We start from the raw sequence: 16,063 nt of genomic DNA on the forward strand, positions 1-16,063 counted from the left end.
CTTTCGTTCGGCCGGAGCTGAACCTGGGGTGCCGTGGGAGGAGTTCCTAGAAAGGGATTGCCAGCACGGTTTTCGCTTTGGGAGAACACGCAGCCTCGGCCCACAACGACAGCCCTGCCGTGCAGAGACGTCGGGCCGCTAGTGCTGTTCAAGGCAGCTTTGAAGCCAAGCGCAAGGCGCCTCCAAGCGGGGAGAAAGCGTACTCTCCCCTCCGCGTCCCACGTTCAAGCTGAATGACGCAGCATGTTTCTCGGAAGGCTCTGCCGAGCTATCTAGTACAAGGGAGAGAGTGCCTGCCTCTGCTGAGAAAGGTTTTGACGTGGGGATTGCTGGACAGGCGGAAGAGCGTTCCCCAGGCCGTGCAAAGTTGAGGCCTTGGTGATTCTGGATGGTCCCAAGGGTCCAGAATTGTCCCCGGGAAAGCTGTGCTTTTCCCTCTTTTTCCGGCTGGAAGTACACCTCTGGCATCCGGCTGCCGGTCGGCGACGTCCTGGGGGAGACGCCCTGGTTTCACGTGTGGTGCACACTGGTGTTTCTCAGAAGAGCCCAAATTCCTCCCTGCGGTTGGGTGGGGGGCTTGGCACACCAGCATGGAATGGAAGGCTGTTTAGAACTGCGTACCTTGAGGCCGTGTGAAGGCCGCACGAACGAGAGCTTTCGAGCGAACAGGGCAGCGCTTCGCCATCACCGCTGCACGTTCACGGAGCTTAGTCAAACGAACGCATTTACTTCCTGGGGCTCCAACGCGGCCGAGGAGTTGGAAGGCATACAGTGAGTGCCCTTTGACAGTTGTTACAACGAACGTGAGTGCACAGTGTCTCGTGAAATACCTTCCACGGTTGAAGCATTCCGTTAACGCATGCCCCTCCGCTCCCTCTGGCACTCCGAGGTGTTACTAACGGGGGAAATCTGGACTTTTGCTTGAGGCCGGGGTGGGGCGGGGGGGACTCACAGTTCTCCTGCCGGCGAGCTCCAGAGCGCTCCTGCTGAAGCTCCCAGCAAGGAACGGAGAGCAGCAGGCCTCACACGAGTCAACTCAGACTTCTTCTGTCACGAGTCAACTCAGACTTCTTACGTGAGGCCTTCCGGCAGCAAAGAGAAGGTGCGCGCGAGGAGTGTGCTTCAGGCAGCTGAGGACCCGCCACTGTCTCGTCTAGCACGGAGGGGAATCAGGTTTGGCCAGGGTCGCCCAGCTTCATACCTGAGCTCCTACAGGTATCCTCAGTGGTTTCTCATTACCTCAAGGAAACACAACGGGAGGAACAGGGCCCTTCCGTGGAGGCCAGTTTGGGCACAGGGACCTCTGCGTGGGATCTACTGGGTAAGTATGGCAGTACCTTAAGTAGGCCTCAGTGACCAAGGCTCTCTGGCTCACGCCTAGCTGTGTAAAGAAGTGTGGCAAACGTACGTACTGCTCCTCAGGCTGGGCCCACGGCCTAGCTTTCGCTTCTGTGAGAGTGCTGTCCCGAGTCTCTTCCCGGAGCCAGTCGTCAGCGCGGTGTCTTTTGGCACTGCAGTTCTCTTTCAGTCAAGGAGGCCGTTCGACTGACTGGCAAAGGGAGTCCACCCAGCGCTGCTTTCGCCAGTCTCTCTGACGACTGGGCCACTCAACCTGGGCAACCCAGAGAGGAGTACACTGCCCTAGCTATGAATGTGAAGAGCTGTCTCCAGGGGCCTGCTTACGCGAAGGCTCCTCAGAAGCCGGAGGCCGCCGTTCCGGCACGGAGAGAGGTCACCATGCGAACCTGGTGAATGGGCTCCTACCCTGTGTGTCCCCAGGAGCGTCGCAGGGTTAAGGCACTCCGTGGTGGAGTATGGCCTCATCGGAGACCCCTGCACACCCAGCTCCCCTGACGTGAAACGCTGGAACTTCACCTTGAGGCCTGAGGTCACCTTTCGTTCGGCCGGAGCTGAACCTGGGGTGCCGTGGGAGGAGTTCCTAGAAAGGGATTGCCAGCACGGTTTTCGCTTTGGGACAACACGCAGCCTCGGCGCACAACGACAGCCCTGCCGTGCAGAGACGTCGGGCCGCTAGTGCTGTTCAAGGCAGCTTTGAAGCCAAGCGCAAGGCGCCTCCAAACGGGGAGAAAGCGTACTCTCCCCTCCGCGTCCCACGTTCAAGCTGAATGACGCAGCATGTTTCTCGGAAGGCTCTGCCGAGCTATCTAGTACAAGGGAGAGAGTGCCTGCCTCTGCTGAGAAAGGTTTTGACGTGGGGATTGCTGGACAGGCGGAAGAGCGTTCCCCAGGCCGTGCAAAGTTGAGGCCTTGGTGATTCTGGATGGTCCCAAGGGTCCAGAATTGTCCCCGGGAAAGCTGTCCTTTTCCCTCTTTTTCCGGCTGGAAGTACACCTCTGGCATCCGGCTGCCGGTCGGCGACGGCCTGGGGGAGACGCCCTGGTTTCACGTGTGGTGCACACTGGTGTTTCTCAGAAGAGCCCAAATTCCTCCCTGCGGGTGGGTGGGGGGCTTGGCACACCAGCATGGAATGGAAGGCTGTTTAGAACTGCGTACCTTGAGGCCGTGTGAAGGCCGCACGAACGAGAGCTTTCGAGCGAACAGGGCAGCGCTTCGCCATCACCGCTGCACGTTCACGGAGCTTAGTCAAACGAACGCATTTACTTCCTGGGGCTCCAACGCGGCCGAGGAGTTGGAAGGCATACAGTGAGTGCCCTTTGACAGTTGTTACAACGAACGTGAGTGCACAGTGTCTCGTGAAATACCTTCCACGGTTGAAGCATTCCGTTAACGCATGCCCCTCCGCTCCCTCTGGCACTCCGAGGTGTTACTAACGGGGGAAATCTGGACTTTTGCTTGAGGCCGGGGTGGGGCGGGGGGGACTCACAGTTCTCCTGCCGGCGAGCTCCAGAGCGCTCCTGCTGAAGCTCCCAGCAAGGAACGGAGAGCAGCAGGCCTCACACGAGTCAACTCAGACTTCTTCTGTCACGAGTCAACTCAGACTTCTTACGTGAGGCCTTCCGGCAGCAAAGAGAAGGTGCGCGCGAGGAGTGTGCTTCAGGCAGCTGAGGACCCGCCACTGTCTCGTCTAGCACGGAGGGGAATCAGGTTTGGCCAGGGTCGCCCAGCTTCATACCTGAGCTCCTACAGGTATCCTCAGTGGTTTCTGATTACCTCAAGGAAACACAACGGGAGGAACAGGGCCCTTCCGTGGAGGCCAGTTTGGGCACAGGGACCTCTGCGTGGGATCTACTGGGTAAGTATGGCAGTACCTTAGGTAGGCCTCAGTGACCAAGGCTCTCTGGCTCACGCCTAGCTGTGTAAAGAAGTGTGGCAAACGTACGTACTGCTCCTCAGGCTGGGCCCACGGCCTAGCTTTCGCTTCTGTGAGAGTGCTGTCCCGAGTCTCTTCCCGGAGCCAGTCGTCAGCGCGGTGTCTTTTGGCACTGCAGTTCTCTTTCAGTCAAGGAGGCCGTTCGACTGACTGGCAAAGGGAGCCCGCCCAGCGCTGCTTTCGCCAGTCTCTCTGACGACTGGGCCACTCAACCTGGGCAACCCAGAGAGGAGTACACTGCCCTAGCTATGAATGTGAAGAGCTGTCTCCAGGGGCCTCCTTACGTTAAGGTTCCTCAGAAGCCGGAGGCCGCCGTTCCGGCACGGAGAGAGGTCATCATGCGAACCTGGTGAATGGGCTCCTACCCTGTGTGTCCCCAGGAGCGTCGCAGGGTTAAGGCACTCCGTGTTGGAGTATGGCCTCATCGGAGACCCCTGCACACCCAGCTCCCCTGACGTGAAACGCTGGAACTTCACCTTGAGGCCTGAGGTCACCTTTCGTTCGGCCGGAGCTGAACCTGGGGTGCCGTGGGAGGAGTTCCTAGAAAGGGATTGCCAGCACGGTTTTCGCTTTGGGAGAACACGCAGCCTCGGCCCACAACGACAGCCCTGCCGTGCAGAGACGTCGGGCCGCTAGTGCTGTTCAAGGCAGCTTTGAAGCCAAGCGCAAGGCGCCTCCAAGCGGGGAGAAAGCGTACTCTCCCCTCCGCGTCCCACGTTCAAGCTGAATGACGCAGCATGTTTCTCGGAAGGCTCTGCCGAGCTATCTAGTACAAGGGAGAGAGTGCCTGCCTCTGCTGAGAAAGGTTTTGACGTGGGGATTGCTGGACAGGCGGAAGAGCGTTCCCCAGGCCGTGCAAAGTTGAGGCCTTGGTGATTCTGGATGGTCCCAAGGGTCCAGAATTGTCCCCGGGAAAGCTGTGCTTTTCCCTCTTTTTCCGGCTGGAAGTACACCTCTGGCATCCGGCTGCCGGTCGGCGACGTCCTGGGGGAGACGCCCTGGTTTCACTTGTGGCGCACACTGGTGTTTCTCAGAAGAGCCCAAATTCCTCCCTGCGGGTGGGTGGGGGGCTTGGCACACCAGCATGGAATGGAAGGCTGTTTAGAACTGCGTACCTTGAGGCCGTGTGAAGGCCGCACGAACGAGAGCTTTCGAGCGAACAGGGCAGCGCTTCGCCATCACCGCTGCACGTTCACGGAGCTTAGTCAAACGAACGCATTTACTTCCTGGGGCTCCAACGCGGCCGAGGAGTTGGAAGGCATACAGTGAGTGCCCTTTGACAGTTGTTACAACGAACGTGAGTGCACAGTGTCTCGTGAAATACCTTCCACGGTTGAAGCATTCCGTTAACGCATGCCCCTCCGCTCCCTCTGGCACTCCGAGGTGTTACTAACGGGGGAAATCTGGACTTTTGCTTGAGGCCGGGGTGGGGCGGGGGGGACTCACAGTTCTCCTGCCAGCGAGCTCCAGAGCGCTCCTGCTGAAGCTCCCAGCAAGGAACGGAGAGCAGCAGGCCTCACACGAGTCAACTCAGACTTCTTCTGTCACGAGTCAACTCAGACTTCTTACGTGAGGCCTTCCGGCAGCAAAGAGAAGGTGCGCGCGAGGAGTGTGCTTCAGGCAGCTGAGGACCCGCCACTGTCTCGTCTAGCACGGAGGGGAATCAGGTTTGGCCAGGGTCGCCCAGCTTCATACCTGTGCTCCTACAGGTATCCTCAGTGGTTTCTGATTACCTCAAGGAAACACAACGGGAGGAACAGGGCCCTTCCGTGGAGGCCAGTTTGGGCACAGGGACCTCTGCGTGGGATCTACTGGGTAAGTATGGCAGTACCTTAGGTAGGCCTCAGTGACCAAGGCTCTCTGGCTCACGCCTAGCTGTGTAAAGAAGTGTGGCAAACGTACGTACTGCTCCTCAGGCTGGGCCCACGGCCTAGCTTTCGCTTCTGTGAGAGTGCTGTCCCGAGTCTCTTCCCGGAGCCAGTCGTCAGCGCGGTGTCTTTTGGCACTGCAGTTCTCTTTCAGTCAAGGAGGCCGTTCGACTGACTGGCAAAGGGATTCGGCCCAGCGCTGCTTTCGTCAGTCTCTCTGACGACTGGGCCACTCAACCTGGGCAACCCAGAGAGGAGTACACTGCCCTAGCTATGAAAGTGAAGAGCTGTCTCCAGGGGCCTGCTTACGCGAAGGCTCCTCAGAAGCCGGAGGCCGCCGTTCCGGCACGGAGAGATGTCACCATGCGAAACTTGTGAATTGGCTCCTACCCTGTGTGTCCCCAGGAGCGTCGCAGGGTTAAGGCACTCCGTGGTGGAGTATGGCCTCATCGGAGACCCCTGCACACCCAACTCCCCTGACGTGAAACGCTGGAACTTCACCTTGAGGCCTGAGGTCACCTTTCGTTCGGCCGGAGCTGAACCTGGGGTGCCGTGGGAGGAGTTCCTAGAAAGGGATTGCCAGCACGGTTTTCGCTTTGGGACAACACGCAGCCTCGGCCCACAACGACAGCCCTGCCGTGCAGAGACGTCGGGCCGCTAGTGCTGTTCAAGGCAGCTTTGAAGCCAAGCGCAAGGCGCCTCCAAACGGGGAGAAAGCGTACTCTCCCCTCCGCGTCCCACGTTCAAGCTGAATGACGCAGCATGTTTCTCGGAAGGCTCTGCCGAGCTATCTAGTACAAGGGAGAGAGTGCCTGCCTCTGCTGAGAAAGGTTTTGACGTGGGGATTGCTGGACAGGCGGAAGAGCGTTCCCCAGGCCGTGCAAAGTTGAGGCCTTGGTGATTCTGGATGGTCCCAAGGGTCCAGAATTGTCCCCGGGAAAGCTGTGCTTTTCCCTCTTTTTCCGGCTGGAAGTACACCTCTGGCATCCGGCTGCCGGTCGGCGACGGCCTGGGGGAGACGCCCTGGTTTCACGTGTGGTGCACACTGGTGTTTCTCAGAAGAGCCCAAATTCCTCCCTGCGGGTGGGTGGGGGGCTTGGCACACCAGCATGGAATGGAAGGCTGTTTAGAACTGCGTACCTTGAGGCCGTGTGAAGGCCGCACGAACGAGAGCTTTCGAGCGAACAGGGCAGCGCTTCGCCATCACCGCTGCACGTTCACGGAGCTTAGTCAAACGAACGCATTTACTTCCTGGGGCTCCAACGCGGCCGAGGAGTTGGAAGGCATACAGTGAGTGCCCTTTGACAGTTGTTACAACGAACGTGAGTGCACAGTGTCTCGTGAAATACCTTCCACGGTTGAAGCATTCCGTTAACGCATGCCCCTCCGCTCCCTCTGGCACTCCGAGGTGTTACTAACGGGGGAAATCTGGACTTTTGCTTGAGGCCGGGGTGGGGCGGGGGGGACTCACAGTTCTCCTGCCGGCGAGCTCCAGAGCGCTCCTGCTGAAGCTCCCAGCAAGGAACGGAGAGCAGCAGGCCTCACACGAGTCAACTCAGACTTCTTCTGTCACGAGTCAACTCAGACTTCTTACGTGAGGCCTTCCGGCAGCAAAGAGAAGGTGCGCGCGAGGAGTGTGCTTCAGGCAGCTGAGGACCCGCCACTGTCTCGTCTAGCACGGAGGGGAATCAGGTTTGGCCAGGGTCGCCCAGCTTCATACCTGAGCTCCTACAGGTATCCTCAGTGGTTTCTGATTACCTCAAGGAAACACAACGGGAGGAACAGGGCCCTTCCGTGGAGGCCAGTTTGGGCACAGGGACCTCTGCGTGGGACCTACTGGGTAAGTATGGCAGTACCTTAGGTAGGCCTCAGTGACCAAGGCTCTCTGGCTCACGCCTAGCTGTGTAAAGAAGTGTGGCAAACGTACGTACTGCTCCTCAGGCTGGGCCCACGGCCTAGCTTTCGCTTCTGTGAGAGTGCTGTCCCGAGTCTCTTCCCGGAGCCAGTCGTCAGCGCGGTGTCTTTTGGCACTGCAGTTCTCTTTCAGTCAAGGAGGCCGTTCGACTGACTGGCAAAGGGATTCGGCCCAGCGCTGCTTTCGTCAGTCTCTCTGACGACTGGGCCACTCAACCTGGGCAACCCAGAGAGGAGTACACTGCCCTAGCTATGAAAGTGAAGAGCTGTCTCCAGGGGCCTGCTTACGCGAAGGCTCCTCAGAAGCCGGAGGCCGCCGTTCCGGCACGGAGAGATGTCACCATGCGAAACTTGTGAATTGGCTCCTACCCTGTGTGTCCCCAGGAGCGTCGCAGGGTTAAGGCACTCCGTGGTGGAGTATGGCCTCATCGGAGACCCCTGCACACCCAACTCCCCTGACGTGAAACGCTGGAACTTCACCTTGAGGCCTGAGGTCACCTTTCGTTCGGCCGGAGCTGAACCTGGGGTGCCGTGGGAGGAGTTCCTAGAAAGGGATTGCCAGCACGGTTTTCGCTTTGGGACAACACGCAGCCTCGGCCCACAACGACAGCCCTGCCGTGCAGAGACGTCGGGCCGCTAGTGCTGTTCAAGGCAGCTTTGAAGCCAAGCGCAAGGCGCCTCCAAACGGGGAGAAAGCGTACTCTCCCCTCCGCGTCCCACGTTCAAGCTGAATGACGCAGCATGTTTCTCGGAAGGCTCTGCCGAGCTATCTAGTACAAGGGAGAGAGTGCCTGCCTCTGCTGAGAAAGGTTTTGACGTGGGGATTGCTGGACAGGCGGAAGAGCGTTCCCCAGGCCGTGCAAAGTTGAGGTCTTGGTGATTCTGGATGGTCCCAAGGGTCCAGAATTGTCCCCGGGAAAGCTGTGCTTTTCTCTCTTTTTCCGGCTGGAAGTACACCTCTGGCATCCGGCTGCCGGTCGGCGACGGCCTGGGGGAGACGCCCTGGTTTCACGTGTGGCGCACACTGGTGTTTCTCAGAAGAGCCCAAATTCCTCCCTGCGGGTGGGTGGGGGGCTTGGCACACCAGCATGGAATGGAAGGCTGTTTAGAACTGTGTACCTTGAGGCCGTGTGAAGGCCGCACGAACGAGAGCTTTCGAGCGAACAGGGCAGCGCTTCGCCATCACCGCTGCACGTTCACGGAGCTTAGTCAAACGAACGCATTTACTTCCTGGGGCTCCAACGCGGCCGAGGAGTTGGAAGGCATACAGTGAGTGCCCTTTGACAGTTGTTACAACGAACGTGAGTGCACAGTGTCTCGTGAAATACCTTCCACGGTTGAAGCATTCCGTTAACGCATGCCCCTCCGCTCCCTCTGGCACTCCGAGGTGTTACTAACGGGGGAAATCTGGACTTTTGCTTGAGGCCGGGGTGGGGCGGGGGGGACTCACAGTTCTCCTGCCGGCGAGCTCCAGAGCGCTCCTGCTGAAGCTCCCAGCAAGGAACGGAGAGCAGCAGGCCTCACACGAGTCAACTCAGACTTCTTCTGTCACGAGTCAACTCAGACTTCTTACGTGAGGCCTTCCGGCAGCAAAGAGAAGGTGCGCGCGAGGAGTGTGCTTCAGGCAGCTGAGGACCCGCCACTGTCTCGTCTAGCACGGAGGGGAATCAGGTTTGGCCAGGGTCGCCCAGCTTCATACCTGAGCTCCTACAGGTATCCTCAGTGGTTTCTGATTACCTCAAGGAAACACAACGGGAGGAACAGGGCCCTTCCGTGGAGGCCAGTTTGGGCACAGGGACCTCTGCGTGGGACCTACTGGGTAAGTATGGCAGTACCTTAGGTAGGCCTCAGTGACCAAGGCTCTCTGGCTCACGCCTAGCTGTGTAAAGAAGTGTGGCAAACGTACGTACTGCTCCTCAGGCTGGGCCCACGGCCTAGCTTTCGCTTCTGTGAGAGTGCTGTCCCGAGTCTCTTCCCGGAGCCAGTCGTCAGCGCGGTGTCTTTTGGCACTGCAGTTCTCTTTCAGTCAAGGAGGCCGTTCGACTGACTGGCAAAGGGATTCGGCCCAGCGCTGCTTTCGTCAGTCTCTCTGACGACTGGGCCACTCAACCTGGGCAACCCAGAGAGGAGTACACTGCCCTAGCTATGAAAGTGAAGAGCTGTCTCCAGGGGCCTGCTTACGCGAAGGCTCCTCAGAAGCCGGAGGCCGCCGTTCCGGCACGGAGAGATGTCACCATGCGAAACTTGTGAATTGGCTCCTACCCTGTGTGTCCCCAGGAGCGTCGCAGGGTTAAGGCACTCCGTGGTGGAGTATGGCCTCATCGGAGACCCCTGCACACCCAACTCCCCTGACGTGAAACGCTGGAACTTCACCTTGAGGCCTGAGGTCACCTTTCGTTCGGCCGGAGCTGAACCTGGGGTGCCGTGGGAGGAGTTCCTAGAAAGGGATTGCCAGCACGGTTTTCGCTTTGGGACAACACGCAGCCTCGGCCCACAACGACAGCCCTGCCGTGCAGAGACGTCGGGCCGCTAGTGCTGTTCAAGGCAGCTTTGAAGCCAAGCGCAAGGCGCCTCCAAACGGGGAGAAAGCGTACTCTCCCCTCCGCGTCCCACGTTCAAGCTGAATGACGCAGCATGTTTCTCGGAAGGCTCTGCCGAGCTATCTAGTACAAGGGAGAGAGTGCCTGCCTCTGCTGAGAAAGGTTTTGACGTGGGGATTGCTGGACAGGCGGAAGAGCGTTCCCCAGGCCGTGCAAAGTTGAGGCCTTGGTGATTCTGGATGGTCCCAAGGGTCCAGAATTGTCCCCGGGAAAGCTGTGCTTTTCTCTCTTTTTCCGGCTGGAAGTACACCTCTGGCATCCGGCTGCCGGTCGGCGACGGCCTGGGGGAGACGCCCTGGATTCACGTGTGGCGCACACTGGTGTTTCTCAGAAGAGCCCAAATTCCTCCCTGCGGGTGGGTGGGGGGCTTGGCACACCAGCATGGAATGGAAGGCTGTTTAGAACTGCGTACCTTGAGGCCGTGTGAAGGCCGCACGAACGAGAGCTTTCGAGCGAACAGGGCAGCGCTTCGCCATCACCGCTGCACGTTCACGGAGCTTAGTCAAACGAACGCATTTACTTCCTGGGGCTCCAACGCGGCCGAGGAGTTGGAAGGCATACAGTGAGTGCCCTTTGACAGTTGTTACAACGAACGTGAGTGCACAGTGTCTCGTGAAATACCTTCCACGGTTGAAGCATTCCGTTAACGCATGCCCCTCCGCTCCCTCTGGCACTCCGAGGTGTTACTAACGGGGGAAATCTGGACTTTTGCTTGAGGCCGGGGTGGGGCGGGGGGGACTCACAGTTCTCCTGCCGGCGAGCTCCAGAGCGCTCCTGCTGAAGCTCCCAGCAAGGAACGGAGAGCAGCAGGCCTCACACGAGTCAACTCAGACTTCTTCTGTCACGAGTCAACTCAGACTTCTTACGTGAGGCCTTCCGGCAGCAAAGAGAAGGTGCGCGCGAGGAGTGTGCTTCAGGCAGCTGAGGACCCGCCACTGTCTCGTCTAGCACGGAGGGGAATCAGGTTTGGCCAGGGTCGCCCAGCTTCATACCTGAGCTCCTACAGGTATCCTCAGTGGTTTCTGATTACCTCAAGGAAACACAACGGGAGGAACAGGGCCCTTCCGTGGAGGCCAGTTTGGGCACAGGGACCTCTGCGTGGGTCCTACTGGGTAAGTATGGCAGTACCTTAGGTAGGCCTCAGTGACCAAGGCTCTCTGGCTCACGCCTAGCTGTGTAAAGAAGTGTGGCAAACGTACGTACTGCTCCTGAGGCTGGGCCCACGGCCTAGCTTTCGCTTCTGTGAGAGTGCTGTCCCGAGTCTCTTCCCGGAGCCAGTCGTCAGCGCGGTGTCTTTTGGCACTGCAGTTCTCTTTCAGTCAAGGAGGCCGTTCGACTGACTGGCAAAGGGAGTCCGCCCAGCGCTGCTTTCGCCAGTCTCTCTGACGACTGGGCCACTCAACCTGGGCAACCCAGAGAGGAGTACACTGCCCTAGCTATGAATGTGAAGAGCTGTCTCCAGGGGCCTGCTTACGCGAAGGCTCCTCAGAAGCCAGAGGCCGCCGTTCCGGCACGGAGAGAGGTCACCATGCGAACCTGGTGAATGGGCTCCTACCCTGTGTGTCCCCAGGAGCGTCGCAGGGTTAAGGCACTCCGTGGTGGAGTATGGCCTCATCGGAGACCCCTGCACACCCAGCTCCCCTGACGTGAAACGCTGGAACTTCACCTTGAGGCCTGAGGTCACCTTTCGTTCGGCCGGAGCTGAACCTGGGGTGCCGTGGGAGGAGTTCCTAGAAAGGGATTGCCAGCACGGTTTTCGCTTTGGGAGAACACGCAGCCTCGGCCCACAACGACAGCCCTGCCGTGCAGAGACGTCGGGCCGCTAGTGCTGTTCAAGGCAGCTTTGAAGCCAAGCGCAAGGCGCCTCCAAACGGGGAGAAAGCGTACTCTCCCCTCCGCGTCCCACGTTCAAGCTGAATGACGCAGCATGTTTCTCGGAAGGCTCTGCCGAGCTATCTAGTACAAGGGAGAGAGTGCCTGCCTCTGCTGAGAAAGGTTTTGACGTGGGGATTGCTGGACAGGCGGAAGAGCGTTCCCCAGGCCGTGCAAAGTTGAGGCCTTGGTGATTCTGGATGGTCCCAAGGGTCCAGAATTGTCCCCGGGAAAGCTGTGCTTTTCCCTCTTTTTCCGGCTGGAAGTACACCTCTGGCATCCGGCTGCCGGTCGGCGACGGCCTGGGGGAGACGCCCTGGTTTCACGTGTGGCGCACACTGGTGTTTCTCAGAAGAGCCCAAATTCCTCCCTGCGGGTGGGTGGGGGGCTTGGCACACCAGCATGGAATGGAAGGCTGTTTAGAACTGTGTACCTTGAGGCCGTGTGAAGGCCGCACGAACGAGAGCTTTCGAGCGAACAGGGCAGCGCTTCGCCATCACCGCTGCACGTTCACGGAGCTTAGTCAAACGAACGCATTTACTTCCTGGGGCTCCAACGCGGCCGAGGAGTTGGAAGGCATACAGTGAGTGCCCTTTGACAGTTGTTACAACGAACGTGAGTGCACAGTGTCTCGTGAAATACCTTCCACGGTTGAAGCATTCCGTTAACGCATGCCCCTCCGCTCCCTCTGGCACTCCGAGGTGTTACTAACGGGGGAAATCTGGACTTTTGCTTGAGGCCGGGGTGGGGCGGGGGGGACTCACAGTTCTCCTGCCGGCGAGCTCCAGAGCGCTCCTGCTGAAGCTCCCAGCAAGGAACGGAGAGCAGCAGGCCTCACACGAGTCAACTCAGACTTCTTCTGTCACGAGTCAACTCAGACTTCTTACGTGAGGCCTTCCGGCAGCAAAGAGAAGGTGCGCGCGAGGAGTGTGCTTCAGGCAGCTGAGGACCCGCCACTGTCTCGTCTAGCACGGAGGGGAATCAGGTTTGGCCAGGGTCGCCCAGCTTCATACCTGAGCTCCTACAGGTATCCTCAGTGGTTTCTGATTACCTCAAGGAAACACAACGGGAGGAACAGGGCCCTTCCGTGGAGGCCAGTTTGGGCACAGGGACCTCTGCGTGGGATCTACTGGGTAAGTATGGCAGTACCTTAGGTAGGCCTCAGTGACCAAGGCTCTCTGGCTCACGCCTAGCTGTGTAAAGAAGTGTGGCAAACGTACGTACTGCTCCTCAGGCTGGGCCCACGGCCTAGCTTTCGCTTCTGTGAGAGTGCTGTCCCGAGTCTCTTCCCGGAGCCAGTCGTCAGCGCGGTGTCTTTTGGCACTGCAGTTCTCTTTCAGTCAAGGAGGCCGTTCGACTGACTGGCAAAGGGAGCCCGCCCAGCGCTGCTTTCGCCAGTCTCTCTGACGACTGGGCCACTCAACCTGGGCAACCCAGAGAGGAGTACACTGCCCTAGCTATGAATGTGAAGAGCTGTCTCCAGGGGCCTCCTTACGTTAAGGTTCCTCAGAAGCCGGAGGCCGCCGTTCCGGCACGGAGAGAGGTCATCATGCGAACCTGGTGAATGGGCTCCTACCCTGTGTGTCCCCAGGAGCGTCGCAGGGTTAAGGCACTCCGTGTTGGAGTATGGCCTCATCGGAGACCCCTGCACACCCAGCTCCCCTGACGTGAAACGCTGGAACTTCACCTTGAGGCCTGAGGTCACCTTTCGTTCGGCCGGAGCTGAACCTGGGGTGCCGTGGGAGGAGTTCCTAGAAAGGGATTGCCAGCACGGTTTTCGCTTTGGGAGAACACGCAGCCTCGGCCCACAACGACAGCCCTGCCGTGCAGAGACGTCGGGCCGCTAGTGCTGTTCAAGGCAGCTTTGAAGCCAAGCGCAAGGCGCCTCCAAGCGGGGAGAAAGCGTACTCTCCCCTCCGCGTCCCACGTTCAAGCTGAATGACGCAGCATGTTTCTCGGAAGGCTCTGCCGAGCTATCTAGTACAAGGGAGAGAGTGCCTGCCTCTGCTGAGAAAGGTTTTGACGTGGGGATTGCTGGACAGGCGGAAGAGCGTTCCCCAGGCCGTGCAAAGTTGAGGCCTTGGTGATTCTGGATGGTCCCAAGGGTCCAGAATTGTCCCCGGGAAAGCTGTGCTTTTCCCTCTTTTTCCGGCTGGAAGTACACCTCTGGCATCCGGCTGCCGGTCGGCGACGTCCTGGGGGAGACGCCCTGGTTTCACGTGTGGCGCACACTGGTGTTTCTCAGAAGAGCCCAAATTCCTCCCTGCGGGTGGGTGGGGGGCTTGGCACACCAGCATGGAATGGAAGGCTGTTTAGAACTGCGTACCTTGAGGCCGTGTGAAGGCCGCACGAACGAGAGCTTTCGAGCGAACAGGGCAGCGCTTCGCCATCACCGCTGCACGTTCACGGAGCTTAGTCAAACGAACGCATTTACTTCCTGGGGCTCCAACGCGGCCGAGGAGTTGGAAGGCATACAGTGAGTGCCCTTTGACAGTTGTTACAACGAACGTGAGTGCACAGTGTCTCGTGAAATACCTTCCACGGTTGAAGCATTCCGTTAACGCATGCCCCTCCGCTCCCTCTGGCACTCCGAGGTGTTACTAACGGGGGAAATCTGGACTTTTGCTTGAGGCCGGGGTGGGGCGGGGGGGACTCACAGTTCTCCTGCCAGCGAGCTCCAGAGCGCTCCTGCTGAAGCTCCCAGCAAGGAACGGAGAGCAGCAGGCCTCACACGAGTCAACTCAGACTTCTTCTGTCACGAGTCAACTCAGACTTCTTACGTGAGGCCTTCCGGCAGCAAAGAGAAGGTGCGCGCGAGGAGTGTGCTTCAGGCAGCTGAGGACCCGCCACTGTCTCGTCTAGCACGGAGGGGAATCAGGTTTGGCCAGGGTCGCCCAGCTTCATACCTGTGCCCCTACAGGTATCCTCAGTGGTTTCTGATTACCTCAAGGAAACACAACGGGAGGAACAGGGCCCTTCCGTGGAGGCCAGTTTGGGCACAGGGACCTCTGCGTGGGATCTACTGGGTAAGTATGGCAGTACCTTAGGTAGGCCTCAGTGACCAAGGCTCTCTGGCTCACGCCTAGCTGTGTAAAGAAGTGTGGCAAACGTACGTACTGCTCCTCAGGCTGGGCCCACGGCCTAGCTTTCGCTTCTGTGAGAGTGCTGTCCCGAGTCTCTTCCCGGAGCCAGTCGTCAGCGCGGTGTCTTTTGGCACTGCAGTTCTCTTTCAGTCAAGGAGGCCGTTCGACTGACTGGCAAAGGGAGTCGGCCCAGCGCTGCTTTCGTCAGTCTCTCTGACGACTGGGCCACTCAACCTGGGCAACCCAGAGAGGAGTACACTGCCCTAGCTATGAAAGTGAAGAGCTGTCTCCAGGGGCCTGCTTACGCGAAGGCTCCTCAGAAGCCGGAGGCCGCCGTTCCGGCACGGAGAGATGTCACCATGCGAAACTTGTGAATTGGCTCCTACCCTGTGTGTCCCCAGGAGCGTCGCAGGGTTAAGGCACTCCGTGGTGGAGTATGGCCTCATCGGAGACCCCTGCACACCCAACTCCCCTGACGTGAAACGCTGGAACTTCACCTTGAGGCCTGAGGTCACCTTTCGTTCGGCCGGAGCTGAACCTGGGGTGCCGTGGGAGGAGTTCCTAGAAAGGGATTGCCAGCACGGTTTTCGCTTTGGGACAACACGCAGCCTCGGCCCACAACGACAGCCCTGCCGTGCAGAGACGTCGGGCCGCTAGTGCTGTTCAAGGCAGCTTTGAAGCCAAGCGCAAGGCGCCTCCAAACGGGGAGAAAGCGTACTCTCCCCTCCGCGTCCCACGTTCAAGCTGAATGACGCAGCATGTTTCTCGGAAGGCTCTGCCGAGCTATCTAGTACAAGGGAGAGAGTGCCTGCCTCTGCTGAGAAAGGTTTTGACGTGGGGATTGCTGGACAGGCGGAAGAGCGTTCCCCAGGCCGTGCAAAGTTGAGGCCTTGGTGATTCTGGATGGTCCCAAGGGTCCAGAATTGTCCCCGGGAAAGCTGTGCTTTTCCCTCTTTTTCCGGCTGGAAGTACACCTCTGGCATCCGGCTGCCGGTCGGCGACGGCCTGGGGGAGACGCCCTGGTTTCACGTGTGGTGCACACTGGTGTTTCTCAGAAGAGCCCAAATTCCTCCCTGCGGGTGGGTGGGGGGCTTGGCACACCAGCATGGAATGGAAGGCTGTTTAGAACTGCGTACCTTGAGGCCGTGTGAAGGCCGCACGAACGAGAGCTTTCGAGCGAACAGGGCAGCGCTTCGCCATCACCGCTGCACGTTCACGGAGCTTAGTCAAACGAACGCATTTACTTCCTGGGGCTCCAACGCGGCCGAGGAGTTGGAAGGCATACAGTGAGTGCCCTTTGACAGTTGTTACAACGAACGTGAGTGCACAGTGTCTCGTGAAATACCTTCCACGGTTGAAGCATTCCGTTAACGCATGCCCCTCCGCTCCCTCTGGCACTCCGAGGTGTTACTAACGGGGGAAATCTGGACTTTT

This window comes from Pseudorca crassidens, chromosome 20 (assembly GCF_039906515.1).
Source record: "Pseudorca crassidens isolate mPseCra1 chromosome 20, mPseCra1.hap1, whole genome shotgun sequence".
NCBI lineage: Eukaryota > Metazoa > Chordata > Mammalia > Artiodactyla > Delphinidae > Pseudorca > Pseudorca crassidens.